Source organism: Megachile rotundata, chromosome 6 (assembly GCF_050947335.1).
Source record: "Megachile rotundata isolate GNS110a chromosome 6, iyMegRotu1, whole genome shotgun sequence".
In the NCBI taxonomy this organism is placed as follows: Eukaryota; Metazoa; Arthropoda; class Insecta; order Hymenoptera; family Megachilidae; genus Megachile; species Megachile rotundata.
The window spans coordinates 16,310,141-16,325,723 of NC_134988.1; the positions used below are offsets into that span (position 1 = coordinate 16,310,141).

The 15,583-nt window shown below is 53.4% G+C and overlaps 1 protein-coding gene across 17 annotated transcripts in view; it reads left to right on the forward strand.

The window, feature by feature from the left end:
- Positions 1 to 248: 248 nt before the first annotated feature.
- Positions 249 to 15,583, forward strand: part of br (broad-complex core protein) — a 32,375-nt gene continuing 17,040 nt past the window's right edge. For 2 of the 17 annotated variants that reach the window (XM_012287544.2, XM_012287554.2), the window contains exon 1: positions 14,728 to 15,582. The gene's annotated coding sequence lies outside the window, so the exon portion shown is untranslated. The other 15 variants (XM_012287546.2, XM_076532569.1, XM_076532568.1 and 12 more) reach the window with 15 other exon arrangements.

Genomic DNA, 15,583 nt, shown 5'->3' on the forward strand with positions numbered 1-15,583 from the left:
GAAGGTGGCGGCGGAGGAGGAGGGTAGTCGAGTGTACGGAGGGGTAGCGCGGGGCCAGAGAATGGGCATAGGTGGGGGTTGCCGCCCCTCTCACGCGTTAACCCCGCCAACGTGGAGAGAATCACGAGAGAGAAAGAGAGAAAGAGAAAAAGAGACGAATAGCGGAGGGAAGAGAAAAAGAGAAAGAGAGAGAGACGGGGCCACTGCCCCTCTCCTCCTTACGCGAGGTTCCTATGAATTTTGCGACACTCAATAAAAAGTGGTTCCACGAGGTTAACATTTCGGTAACTATACCCTCGCCTACCCGGGGCGCGCACGCACGTAGCACCGACGAACGCGGATCGGGACGGACACGCGTAGACGCACGATTGCGACGACGACGACGACGACGGCGACGACGACGACGAGGTCGAGGACGACGACCACGACGAAGACGACGAGGACGACAACGCGACGGTTACGACGAGAGAGCGCGTAAAGGAGCTCACGAACGCGTAAACACGCGCGCAGAAGAACACGCGGACAAGCGCAGCCACGAAAATTCAGTCGTGTGTACGAGACAACACGGACGCGACGGCTAAGCGGGTACATACGCGCGTCCAGAGAGAGAAACACGGTCGTGTGTAACAGCGAGGAGAGCGAGAGAGGGACAGGAAGAAGGAGGAGGAAGGAGAGAGAGAGAAAAAGTCCGAGGGACACACACAGGAGCGCGCGGGCTCACGCATACATGCACGCGCATGCACGCATACCACGAGACCGCCGAAAAAACTGCACGGGAGAGGCGCAGCAACGGGCAAACCGAACCGCGCGCGAATCAAGTGCTTTGGCCAGTCGCGTTCCCAATCACTCTACGACTAGGTAGTCCCCCGGTGTGTCCCAAAGAAGCGGCAGGAAGCTGGTCCTTCGCTCGATGGTGTCGTCCCGCAAGATAATATCGGATACTTTACCGCGGGATCCTTCGTACTGGTCAACGAGAGATCCTACGCTACGTTCGCCGACACCGTTTTAACGAATCTTTCCGGCAATTCGATCGTCGTTCGCGATCCTCCACGTTACCACTCTTCAGCGTTTCGTGTTTTCGGGATCACACGGGAGTGCATTTGTTTTTTGTTTTTTTTTTCCCCACACTGTTCCCGTTGCATCGGACACACGCATTACGCATCGCCGTCTTTGCCGACACGGAAGAAAGAAGAAAAACTACGAAACAGTGGCAGCCACGCGTCGAAACGTATGGCAATCGTCGCGTATACCGATTCACGGTGATCCAGTATCGCGTCGCGCGTTACGAAGATCGAACGAAGAGAGAAGGGAAGATCCTTGGCAAAGGGATACACGTTTGTCCTTGTTCGCGTATGTACGGTGTTGTTACGCCGTAACGGCTACGAAGACCGTTCCTTCACGGACGCGCGTTTCCTTCATCCTCTTCGTCCTTCGAGGCGCGAGTGACAGCCGCGCGTATCGAGATACTCGATCCGGGCCCTTTCGACGAGACGTCATCTAAATTCGCGCTGAACAGGACGATCAGTGATAGCCGACGACAAACGGGCTCTGTCGGAAACGAAGAAACAAAGTGCGATGGTATATTTGCGTCGTCGACGATAAACGTGGCCGTAGTAAAACGTCGTTCGTCGGTGGAGAAACGTAGTAGAGGAAACGGTTGTTCGGTAGGAAAGTTGGTCGCGTCACGAGGAACGACGACGAGAGCAGTGTGGATTCGCGTGGATCGAACGCGTACGTAGAGTCGATCGAGTTCGCGAGGAAATCGCGTGATCGTCGATACGTTGGCCGTGCATCGTTTTTCACGAGGATGGACCTACCAGTGTCCTCGAGGTCCTGCGGAACGCACGAGACTGCGAGAAACGATCGCGTGGTTTAGGGAATCTCTATTAGATCCAAATTTCTCCGGTGTGAATAATCAGGGGGGGCGACGCGACAGCGGAGACGAAGACGAAGGCGAGGACGAGGAGGACGAGGACGAAAAGGAAGACCGCGGCGAGGAAGACGAAGTCGGGAAGAGAGAAAAATCGACGGCCGAGAAAAGAGAAAAGAAGGCTCGCTCGTCGTCGCGATCGTCGCATCCGACAGTCAAACGGTGGGTTTAGCACCGACGACAAGGACACCGGGCAAAGGAGCCCCACACTTTACTTCGCACTCGACGATCAAGGTACGTCCACAGCTGAGAGCGGTGGCCTTCGGCCGCCCGTCGGCTTCTAAAGCGAGAGACGACCGATAGAGAGTACGCGAGCGCGCGCGCCAAACAGAGAAAGAAAGAGCGAACGGGAACGAGGGAAAGGGAGACGGTTACAGAGGCGTACGAACGAACAAAGATAGAAAGTACGTACGTGTGTATATGCGTGGCAGAAAGGAAACGACGGATCGCGTGTCCGTGCGAGCGAGAGAAACGAGAAGAGTGTGTGTATATTGCATGCGTGCACGCATACCACGGAAACGCGACTATCGCGTGTCGCGTTGTGTGCGCGTTGTGTGCACGGTACGTTTCTCGTGGTTTGCATCCGTGACTATGCGCGCCTGTACGTTCGTACGAGCGTACTCGCGCGCGCACACGTCCACGCGCGAGCGAGCGAAGAAGAGAGGTGTATCGTTAACGCGCACGATTTCGCGCGCGTTCACGGACACCGCGTCTACGAGCGGCTAGTTAACGCGTCGCGGTAGAGTAGGTAGAGGCGCGTAAAGAGCGCGACCGTGAAAGGTAGCCACGCGGCGGTACTGGTTCTGGCTGGCGCGTTTGTCGGAGCAGGGATCGCCGCGGCTAGACGACCGCTAGACGAACACATAATGCCAGACGTTAGAGGTTGCCTGGGAAATGACGTAATCCGTCTGCGAGCGGCTGATCCTTTTGTCGCGCGGACCGTGCCGCTCCAGGCCGCGTGTTACGAGTACCGTGTGTACGTACGTACGTTAAGCTCGACCCTGCTCCTCTCGGTTTCTCGTTCACTCTCGTTTTCTCCCGTGTTTTTTGTCCGGTTTTCCTAGTCGCTCCTGCGTACCGCGTGTTCTCCGTCTCTCTCTCTGTCTTTCTCTCTCCTCTTCCCACCGTCCTCTGCCCCCTCGTAACTGCCACCGTTGCTGCCGGTTGCTCGTTTTCCTTCCTCTCTTTTTCTCCGGCCGTTCATTCACGAAAAATTCCGCGTCTCCGTGAAACGACGACGCCCTCTCGCGGAGAGCGGGAACGGATACGGGAACGGGTAGAGCCGTGGTCCGTCGCGGCGAGATTCAATTAAAGCGGCTTCGTCGTATTCGCCGTGACGATCACTCTTTTTTATTGCGCGCCACCAGACGCTTGTTATTTTTCCCGACGCGTTAGGAAGAACGAACGAAAATAGCCCGTACCAGGAAATCGTACGTTTCCGAACAAGGTCGCGCGTCACCGATCTAGCGGCGCAATCGCGCGAAATTCGATTCTCCGAGAGTTACGCGAATTTTCCTGTCCGCGGTAGCCTCGACCGCGGCAGCGTCTTCTCGATCTCCCCGCGTGTACCTTTCCAAAGAGGATACTTGCTCTCACGGTCTTTCGGGTTCGACCCTACGCCCGACCACTCTCTCTGCGGACGCTTTACGAATTCTCTCGCTCTTTTCCGCTCTCTTCTCTCCCTGTCGTGGCTCTCCGGGATGTGCAACGTATCGTGCAGATCCCCTATTTTTACGAGCGACGCGCGTTTGTTACACGATGCCGCTGCAAGTTGAAAACACCGGCCGACTAGGTATAAATAGATCTCGCGATACAGAACGAACGCCGCGCCGCGCGCTGCGGAAAGAAGATGGAAAAGCGAGGGTGACGAGACCGAACGTGGCGAAGAGCGAGAGAAATCGCGAGAGGACGAGAGGAAAGGGAAAGACCGCGGACGAAAGAAGAAAATTGGGGAGGGGCGGTCGGTAACGGCGGTAAAAGAAACAAAAATCGGATGTTCTCTCGTTCTCCCTCGCGGTGTCCGTTCCGATGACGATGCGCGTAGCTCCTGAAAAAATTCACCCGGTGCCGCTTGCACGCGTATATTATGCGCGCGTCAGACTGTACGCGCTCGCCACGTCGTCGCGGAGTGGAGCGGAGCGGTGTGCCAATAAAAATTCCTCCGTACAAAGCCGATCCTTGAACGCGCGAGAGTTTGGAACCGCGAACCAAGGAGCCTTGAGGCTTCGACGCTCGCCTACGAGCTCGTCGTATCTGTCCTCGCTAGAAGGATACCCGTTTCTTTTTTCGTTCTTTTTCCGTATTCCTTTCTTTAGATCCGATCGATAACAGGCCGATTTGCACATCGCCGCTGCCCATCGCGCGTCGGTAATACGTTGTTCCTCGGATATTTCTCTCGGACCGCGCTTTAGCGTGTCAACATATTTTCGAAACAGGTATGCCGTTGCACGGGACTGTTTACGCGTTAGAGTCCTAAAATACTTTCCGAATAGCGTGACGTTTCCTTTCGACTTTCATGAAGAACGCGAACAGAGAAAGAAGGCCTCGTCGATGATCGCTATTGAGTCATACCACCGTGAGTGCGCCTCTTAGAAAAGAGGGAAAAGACAAACCAGCCTCGCTAGTCCCGTCTCGTCGCTGTTTTGTCGACGTTTTCCTTGCATTCAGCCAGCCTTACAGCCTTTTTTTTTTATCGTCCACAATGACGCATAGATGCCCAGGTGCTCCTCTTGCCTTTACCGTGCCTTACCTTGCTCGCTCGCTCGCTTCCGTACGTACACGTACGCGCTCGCACACCATCGTACGAACGCGTGCAAACTCCTGCGACGCAAAAGAGAAGGCACAGAAAGGACTCGTTGCTTACAAGTCGCGTCGATTCATCGGGCGATCGTCCCGTAAGCGGGCGTCGGATTTTCGCGCGAACAAGTGGCATTTTTGTGCAACGCGCCACGCCAATGAGACGTTCGATGACTCGACAGAACGATTCGCTTACCGTGAACCACTTCGTGCCGTTGCGAAACTTACGCTTTCCGTTTCGACAAACTTATTTTCGCCGATCTAACGACATACTTTTGACGTCCACGAATAATCTACACCGACCGGTTTTACGTTCCTCCCTCTTCGCGTGTTCGTAAAACAATAACGCATCGGGAAAGCAATCTGTCGTTGCAAAACGCCGCGCACCGTTTCAGCTTGCACCCGCAATTTGCAATTGGCCTCGTTTTCGCTTCGCGCCAGGATAACGTCGCTTCGAAATACACGGAGAACCGGTATTCGATCGACGTTACCCGAGGCATCTGTTGCTTCAACGTCCCTTCTTTATTCCGTCCTCGTGCATTCTACCGTGTTTTCGGATCCTCGACAGAGACAATAGTCGTCGTCGTCGAACGTATTTAGTCCCGAATGAAATTATGCGACGTCTTTGTCGAGGTGTCCAGGCGATTCGCGACGTTGACGCGATCTCCAGTCTCCTTTCCAGCGCTGCACACCTGGAAAAGGGGTATATAGCGTCCGATAACGGTTCGTTCTCCTTGAACGGCGGAGGGCAGTGCTTCTCGCACCCGTTATTTCTCCCTTTCTCTTCTCCGCTTCGCTCGTATTTCCTCTCGCCGAGTTCCCGCGGAACCGTGCGTATTTCGCCCGGCCAATCTTCGCGTGCATCGTTGTTCCTCGTCATCGTCGCCGCGACAATTCCGTTTCGTCTCGCCTTTTAACGACCACGACGACGACCTAATTCTCGATCTATAATCGGTGCGGTCAGCGAATCGTAATCGATTTCCCGATCGATAGAAATTCGAAGAAAGTCCAACAATTAAACCGTGTTTCGCGATGACGTAAAGTTACGAAAAAACAAAATAGCGAACGTTACGCGTCGAAGCGTGTTTGTCGAGATAAGACAAATATTGAAATAATTGGTCGTGTAAGGAAAACGAAAAGGATCGCGCGCAAAAGTCGTGAATAATCGCAGCAGTTTGCACGCTGACGAAAACAACCGTGCTCGCTACAAGATCAACCCAGTTCGCGAGCGTTTCCTTTTTTTTTTTAAATAAAAGAAGAGAGTGGGGTCTAATTAAATTTAATGAGCGCCGCGGCTGCTCGTCGTCGCGAACCGTTCTACGAGTCACGCTTCGCACCGATCGTGGTTAGTCGAATTTTTCGTCTCGATAGTATTTGCACGCACACCGTCGTACGCGCAGGTATGCATGCACACCGTTCGAATCGACCGATTAGATTAGACGCCAAGTAACTAGATTACGCGACGCTCGCGCTATCTGCGAAATTAGAGCCCGGCTTGAATACGTTATTTAGACGAGATGCTAGAATGACCTTCGGGAGAATTTAACGCTCGGCGTTTTGCCACGCGATTCACCGCGAGTTTCTATTTCGTGCCACGCCATAGATTATTCGCGGTAGAACGAAACTCTGTTCTCTCGATTCTCGTTGCTCCTCCGTCGCGAGAACGGATTTCGTTCTTTTCTACGTATTTTTTTTTTCACGAATCGATTGAAAATTCGCGATCGAAGAGCGGTATCTTATCGCAGCCACCAGATTCCTCTGCTAGGCAAATATGCATTTCGCGTGGTCGTTCATTGAAATTCATCGTGAGTCCCCGGTGCCCACGGCCTCCTAGCACGTACGTTACAGAGAAACACTGGCCATTATGAGAAGCACTGGCGAGACGTTCGCGAATATACATGCATTTGAATGTACGCGTTGATCCGGCGACCGGCGCGGCGTCGCCGAGAACGAACTTTATACCGTCGAAACGAACGATTAGGGAAGAAGAAACGTCTCCATTCTGTTTCGCGGAAACGAGCCGGAGGGAATCGAAATATCCGATAGCGAAATATGCGATAGGTACGACGAGGAGAACGTCACGGAAAAATTTAATAATAAAAAAAGAATCGAGAGAGGTATGCTTCAAGGTTGTAGCGCGTACCTCGCGAATCATGGCTCGACGAGTACGTTTTCACTGGTCGAAATTCTTTCCGCGTAAAGGCGGCCGGATGTCGCATGGAATCTCGATTAATTAGCAACGCGTGCATATCGTTAAGGTAACAGTATCGCGTATTATAACTGACCGCCGCCGAATTAGAGGGAAACAATGGGACCGGCTTTTTTTCGCGCAGCTTAAAATTCCGTTGTCACAGCTGATCGTGACGAATCACGGTTCGTTCGACGCGCTCGGCAACCGAGTTATATCAACGAGGATTTACCAGAACCACAGACAGAGCGGTTCGTTGCTTCTTTGTTTTGCCCCATGTTAACCACACATGCGGATACGCGAGCACCCACGTACGTGTCCATAAAAAAATTTCCCATCTACCGTCCGTTTCGAAAGCGCCGAAGATCGAACGGAGAAAAACTTCGACTCCCTTGTCCCTATTCAGCGAGTTTCGATGGTCGACGCCTCGAAGCATAACGGTCCCGTGGAAGGTGCAAGAACGACTCGGCCCGAATCTCCGCTTCTCTCATTCTTCTCGACTCCGCTCGAAGTCGGCGACGTTTCTTCCGGGATTCCGTGGAAACCGATCTGCCGTTTTTGCGATTCGCTCCGATCGAGTTGGACTCGTCGGTGCACCAGCAAGTGGACTCGCTTTCTCTTTTTTCGTCGAGTTCGATTAACGAGAATCGCGATGCGCTGACGGATGCATCGCCGTCTACGTAGGCGTCTGCGGCCCAATTAAATATACAGTCGATGACCTATTTTCAGTATTTTTAACCGGCGACAGAAATAATCGGCGTGGTGGATCATCGCGTCTCCTCGATTAATCGCGCGAGTCACCGATGGAAAAGTGGGTCGTCGCGAGATTCGGGGACACGGTTTGGGCAAAGTAAGACAATTTAACAGAAAATTTCTACCGATTCCGCTAGCTATCCTTGGTTGGCCTGACAGTTTAATCGACAATTGGCCTGATTCGATCTAGCGGAGTATATTTTTGACCAGACGGTTTTAACTGGTTATTTCTTCTCTTTTGTATTTGTTGGTCTTTTAATTGCCATTTAGACGCGACGAGACGCCGTCGCTTTAAACGTCCATTACAAAAATTGCGACGAATCTGTTAGACTCGAGTTAGCGGAGACTAAGTGCACACGGTATCGGACTCGACGAGCCAACAGTAGATACGGACGCAACTATCAAGCCCGCAGTAGCGCGAGTGCAGCGCTAGTTAACCGTAGTTGCAGTGGAAGAGGACAGTGTTGGAATAGACACGCGCTAGACCGCGGCGCAAGTAGCGTATGTCTATTACTAGGCAGACAGGGAAAGTCTCGCTACGGCCCTTTCGCTCGCTCCGCGTTCGCGTCGTTCGCGTCCTTCTAGTCGGACCTTTCTCGTTTTTTTCTTCGCTCTTTCTACCGTTATCGATCGCGTCATCGATCGACGATCGGTCGAACTTCGGTTTCGAGGCACCGCAACGAAAAAAGAACGACGCAGAGTCCGTGTAATTTCGCTAATCTCCTCGTGCGTGGCTTCTAAGTTTGCGAAGGTTCGCCGAGGCACGGTGCGAAACACGGCATCGCAGGAAATTGACCCGAGCAATTCTCACCTGACGCACGGGACGGTGGCATCGCCGGGTCCTCCTAACACATCCCCACGTTTTACGGTGTATCGGCCAGCCACTACTATACCGATGAAAAGAAATAATTGGTTGTTTGGCTGCCGGCGGATTAGCCCGTTCGAGGTCAACGGCCACCAAATGTTTGCGAATGCAGTAGGAGGGAGGGAAAAGGAAAGGGTACCGGTTCGAACGAAACGCGCTAGTAAGAGACGAGGGATGAGGAACGAGGGAGGTGACGTCGAACCGTGAAACAGCCGGAGGAGAGAGAGGGGATCAGGAGAGAAAGGAAAAAGCTGGAGAGAGAGGGCACGTACGATGCAGCCACATAGAGAGACTTCAGACCCCGCGTATTCTTGCCCTGCTGTCTACCTACCTACCTACCTACCTACCAACCTACCTACCTACCTATCTACCTATAACCTCATCCCCCTCGAAAAGCTCGCGTGTGTAGAGTGCATTTAGGACGCATGTACGGCCGTGGCTAAAGAGGATGATATTCTTTATCGCTGCAGTTTCTGTCTATTGCGACGAATTCATGCGGCGCTTGTGTTGGCGAGCGCGTTAACTGGCAGGTGGGCCGAGTTAACGAGCGGATCGGGGGTTCAAAACTGCCGAAAAGGACGCTTTTGGAAGCTTCTTCGTTGTACCAGGCACCATGAGCGCGAACAAACGATTTTTCCTCCTCTTTTTCCTTGCGTTTTCGTTAATTGGACCGGCGGTGTGTACCCGCGACGGATAATCGTGGAATATCGAGATGTCCACGGTTACGTTGAATCGTCGAGACAAAACTATCCGTTTAAAGACTACGATTCTTTCCCAAGGTTTTTTCTCTTATTGACGGAGACGTCAAAAAGAATTCCGGGCAGCTACGGCGGTAAATATTTAGTCGCGTTCAAAGAATGAAATGTCCCGGAAGCTTTTTGGAGAAAACATTCCCTTTGACGACGAACGAATATTTTGTTTCGTCGAACAGTGTCCAGTACACGGACGGTATTACTATTTCGTATAGCTGGTTGCTTAAACGTTAAAGAGACGGGTCGCGGGAACAAAGGGGATAACCGATGGAGAAACAAACGCGTGACGTAAAGGACGGCGGAGAGGGTTGGTAAATGCGTGTGAGTGAACTGGTAGGGAAGGAAAGGTGGTCACGGTAGGGGGTGGTTAGAGGGTTGCAATGTCTTGTCGGTGCAGTGTTCCGCGATAGGTAGCCTTGAACTCGGTACACCGACACACATCGGGCAAGCGATACATCTGCGGGGCGATACGCGTTCTTCGTTCCGGATCCGCGAAAAACCAATCGGAATTAAACTATCCGTTCGCTTCGTTCTCGACGCTCGTTTTCGCGAGGTCGAAACTTTTGACCCAATTATCGAAACGGTACGTCGAATTTGGCCGAGAATATTGCTTTCGCGTATTTGTCGGCGTTTATCGAGGTAGCAAGGATGGTTTAATAAACGATATCGGAATTTGATCGGCGGTTATCTCGAAAGAAAATCCTTGCCCGCCACGAAAGGATCGAACGGTTTAGAAACCGCTTCCAAAATTCGGGCAGCTGCAAAATTACGCACAGACAGAAGCGCTCGCTAGCGAAACGGGGAGAGGATCGTGTATCACGCGATCGAATCTAACGCAGGTGGGACACTACGAAATTGTGTATGCCGCTACGAAGGACCGGTCGAAACATCTGCATTTTCCGTACACGTGTTTTCGGTTCGAGCTACGTACGTTCTACTTGCACGCGTGCGCCCTCGTTCGCGTTTCTCGTTATTATGCATTATCCTTAGGCCCCGTGTTTTACTGCGATTCAACGTTTAACGCGCAAACGGTCTCGCACCGTTGTTACTTACGGGGTTTCTTTGCGTCCCCTTCCTCCCTCGCGGCAGTCGATTAATTTTTCAGCCGTAGCCTCGATTCTGCAAACGCGGAGGTGTACGTAGGAGAGGCGAGGGAGACGCGTAACGCGCGGCATCCTGAATATGCACGTTCAAGGGCAACTGACTCATAGACTCCGATGGCGTATTCCATAGGAAACGACGCGACGCGTTCAATGTATCGTCCACCGATAGATCGGAGAGGGGATGAAAAAGGCGTCGTGTCGTAACGTTTCTGCTGTCTCAATGGCGCGACGTTGAATGAGAATAGCAACGACGACGACAACGTCGACGGGGGATCTATCCTTTTCTAGATCGTTCGCTCGTTATTCGACACTCTGTTCCCGACCGGTCGGTTTGTTCCGTTCAATTGGCGTTTATAGAAAAATAAAATAGCTCGCAATTATGGGTTTTTGCGCAGTTACTTTTAACAGGGAAATAGAGCGCGAACCACCGGCCGTGATTCATCGCTCAAACGGTCGATTTTTCTTTTTCAAACACAATTGCCCGTGATGGGATAAACGCGTTTTATTTCGATACGCTTTATCGTCGAACCGATTTCGATTAAAAGGATTAACGTTTTGCGCTCTTCGTTCCTTCTCTCTCTTCCGCCACCTCTCTCTCTCACCCTCGGTCCCACTCTCGTTTTTTTTTTTTTTTTAATTTTCGAGGAATCAATGTTCGAGAGAGCGTTTCAAACATTTTTCACGCAGGATTTATTTCGTGACTGGTTGATCGGTGTAAAGCTTCGCATCTCGGCTTACGGCTATTTACCGTGAATTATTCGAGCAAGGTCAGTGGAACGTTTCTCCGGTCCGCTGGCCCCGTCGAAGAAAACGCCAGGATCGGGAAAACGGTTCTCTCGGCGGTGCACGGAAACATTTCTAGGCAATCTAGACGAAGTATAGGTGCCACAGCCCTCAGCTTTGGCTCCTAGGAATCCAATCAATAAATATTACAATGGAACCCCTAGAGAAGTAGGGGAGCGTATCCTCCTCTCGCCCGGCTCCCTCCATCTCCGTGTCGTCTTCCGTCTTTCTCCCTCTCCCTCTCTCTCTTACTCTCCCGTTACTCCTCTTTCCGTCGCGTCGGTGGAAAAAGGATCTGTCCTACGTCGCGCTCTCACAGTCGTCGCGTACCTCGTCCTCCTCGTTCGTTTCGTCCTCGACTATGTTCGCGAAACTTTGCTTCTTTCTCCCTCTCTGTCCCACCAATCTTCCTTTCCCGTTCTCCTACTCGCTTTTTCCCTCGCTTTAACCTCTTCTTTCTCTCTGTCACTTTCTCTCTCCCTCTCTCTCTCTCTTTCTCTTTCCTCTTTTCACGTTCCATCCAACTTCCCCGCCGCCCTTTTCGCTCGTTTCCTTGCTCTCTCGTTCCCTCGCCCTTCCTAAGCCCGCACCAACCTCCCGTTCGACCCACCCTCCACACCCTCCCTTGTCCCTCTCATCCAGCGGCGTTTACATTTTACTTTTCTAGTAGCGAATTAAAACCGCGTTCATGCGCAGCCCGCGGAAGGGCGTAATGATTTTTTGAGGGGCGAATCGAGTGGGGTCGCCTACAGCACCGGCAGAGGGGGTAGTAGTAGCTGCGGGCGCGAGCTTAGGCAGGAGCAGGACGGCAGGAGGGTTCCACGAGACAGGCCGTCGACTGCCGAATAGATGGATGGTTAGATTCTAGCCAGTCGAGAGACGGGGCACCTTCGAACGTATCGAGTCGAACGATATTACATGGGAATCTTGGGAAGATACCGGCTACCGGGTGGCGTGCGCGACCATCGTCGTAAGTGAACAACCAAGATCAGAACGGTGTGGCGGGAATTTCGATTTCGCGAAGCGTTACCGAAACTCGAGAGCCTCGAGCGTATCGTCGCGATATCGGTCCAGTCGGCGCCGAGGATAATCAGGACGACGGTCACGGTCTATTCGCGACGATCCTCGCGGGCACGGGAATCGCGCGAATCGGCTTTGGGAGCAGTAGGCAGTGGTGGCGTCTTTAAAATTCCAGCTCCAGCACTTTTAATTGGAAGTCGTTAGCTTTGCGCATTTTCGTCTCGCGGGCTAACGGGTGAAGTGGGGTGGGCTCGTAAGAGAGGAGAGAGAACCGAGGGTGAGAGAACGACGGAGGGACAGAGAGAGAGAGAGAGGATCACGGAGGAGAGAGCACGAGAGCGCGAGAGAGCAGAGGAGAAAAGAGGTGGGCTGGGCAGGGTGGAGCGGGGTGAAAGGGGAAGCACGGCCGATGCGGCCACAGGCATAAAGCTCCCCACCATCGTGGCTTCGGCTCTCTTTTCTCCGTTGCTCTCTTCTGTCTCTCTTCCTCTCTCTCTCGCTCTCTCTCTTTCTCTCTCTCTGCGTACGCACTATTTTTTAGTCCGCACTTATTACGACAGATGTCTCATGCTCCGATAAAGAATAACGGCGGCCGGCGGGCGCCGCTTCCCCCCGCGTGCTAGTCCTAACCAGACTCGGGAGCTGCAGCCCGTACTCTCGGTGCTTCTCGGTTCGTGGTGTCGCCGTGACACGACACGACACGATACGACACGAAACGAAACGACACCGTACGTTACGTTAGGTTGCGTTACCTTACTCGCACCTTCTACACGCTCGCGCTCGCATTCACACAGGCACACGCACACGTACACTCGGCCGCGTTCACGTTTTTTTTTTTCTTTTTTCTCCACCCTCGCCACGAGGGCTCCACCTCCCTCTCCGTGGAACGCACTCGCGGAACGTGTTGCGTCGCCGTGACAGTGACTTTGTTCCCCGACGTGTCAACGGCTGGTTTGTCTCTGGTACGCGATCGAGCCCACGCGCGATACTCTCGGTCCGGTAGTGGTGGTGGTTATAGTAGTGGTGGCGGTGGTGGTGGTGGTGTCTCTCGGTGGAAAGTAGCGGCGAGAGAGCCTTCGCATTCCGGAGTGGAGCGCGCGACAATTTGCGTCACGGTGGCTGCTTGCATCCCGAACAGAGAGAAACACGTGGCTAGGTGGGTCGTGCGTGCGAGAGACCGGTTCGAAATTCCCGCGCGTTGCATCGAGATCCCTGCCCGATGACCGCGCGTTGTCTGCCCTCCCCGGTGTTTTCGTATTTCGCGGGAACGCGAACGCCGCGACCGCGAATAAACGAACAGAGAGGATGACGAATTAAAACACGCGAAACTTTCTCTCTCTCTCTCTCTCGCGCTTTCTCTCCTTCTTTCTCGCTTTCCCTTTCGATCTTTTTTCTCTCCCACTCTTTACTTCTTTGCTTCTGTGTCGACGACGAGCGTACCGTATGCCGCTTGGGCGTTGTATCGCCAACCAGAGTCTCAGACTTCTCCCCTCGTGTCTCGGTTGCCTCGAGGCCTATCCTCTCGCGGCTACCCTCTTCTCTCCTCTCGTCCTCGTGCAGATCGAACGCGAGAACGAGCGCGCCCGCGCGCGCGCGAGCATGTGTGCGTGCGTGTTTCGCGACGCGTACGACCGAGACAGGAACAGAGAAAAAGAGAAAAGAGTGCGTGGTTGGTTTTTAGGCAACGCGCGCGACCGCAACTGTCGTTGCTCGGTTTCGCCGCGAGATAACGGACTCGCGGACCGCGTACGTGATCGTTTCTCGCCTGCTTTTCGAATGATAGGCTGCGAGGGAACGCGCGTAAAAGCGGCGCAGCCTGCGCTCGAAAGATGCGCTTCTGAATCGCGCGAACAAGGGAGCAGAAGGAACCGTAAGCGCACGTGAGCAAAGTGTCCGACACGACAGGTGCCGCAAGGTAAACCTCCCTCGTGATCTTCCGCTTCTCTCCGTGGCTCCGCTCTCCCTCGCTTCGGAACGTTTCCTTCGGCGTCGAGGGTTCGCGTCCTCCTTCGTATTCCTCCGCGTCCACGTTTTCTCCGCGAAATCTGCTGCTCGTCTCCGTCCTCCCGCTCTCTTTTTTCCTCCCTCGTCTTCCTTCCTCTCGACCCGTGTCACTGTCCGCGTCCGTCCGTTCGCTTGTGTTCGTCTCTACTACCGTCTCCGGCTGCGTGTATGCGTGTCTCTGTCGGCGTCTTTCTCCGTCAGACGGTCGCTCTTTCTCGCTCCTGTCGGTCGCGTTCTCGTTCGTCGTACCGGCGGCGATCGCCGGCTTTTCGTACGTTTTCGTGCGGCCTCGCTGCCGCGCCGCGACGACGTACGTCCGCGTCGACGAAGGCACACGGCTGCACAGTCGTGACGTGACGTTTCGGGGGTTAGTTCGCACGGTATGTGACGGAGAAAAGAGGCCACCGGTGGACACTGCTGCTCCAACGTGCTCCTTCGAGGATCGTCGTGTGCGTTTCCGGTTTACGAACAGCTCGCGTTCGTCTCCTCCCTCGTACGCGATTCCCTCGTTCGTTGGTTCGTTGCTTCGTTCTTCTCTCTCTCTCTGTCTCTCTATCTCTCTCTGTTTCTTTTACACACACTCTCTCTCTCTCTGTCTTTTTCGTTTCTCGTTGCTCCGTTGGTGCCGCGTGACATGTGATCTTCGCGATTCTCTCTCGACCGACGTCGCGAGCCCGTGTGTCCACGGAAAAGCGGGAAACCGACGACGCACTTATCTCCCTTTCCTTCGACATTTTTTTCCTTTCCTCTGTCGTCTCGGTGTACGCGCGGTGCCACGCGCTAAACCGCACGCGGTAGCTCCGCTTCGCCTACTTTCCTCTCTTTTTACTCCTCCTCTCCGCCGTCTTTTCTTCCTCCTTTCCTTCCTTTCTTCCTTCCTTCTTTCGTTTCCTTCCTGCATCGTTGACCGGTGAAATTGCACGTTCCTCGGTTCATTCGACGCGCGACCATTTCGTCGACGTGACCGTATTTCGTTTTGATTCGATTCGGGGCGATAGATCGATAACACGGATTCGTGGAGGATCGAACGGGGAGAGAATCGTCGCAGGAGGGCACGAAGAACCGACGTCTCGATCCGGATCGGCCCGTTGAGAATGACTTTCCGGTACGAAGCTGCACTACTGGCCGAGTGTAGGGGACTTTTTCGCGAACTTGTGAAGTGCGCACTTTTTTGCGAGGTGGCGTTGTGCAGATAAAACGCAGAGCGTTTCAATTCGGTTCATTGTTTCGGTCATTAGCTTACGCGGCATGACGAGTGATAGGTGTGCTTTCGCGATAACGCATCTACTTTCTTCGAACTGTGATTCCTTTCTGGATAGTGTTGTGAATGTGCCTTAGAGATACGAAAACCTTAACAGCCGTGTTTAGCCGCGATCGCCGAGAAACAGG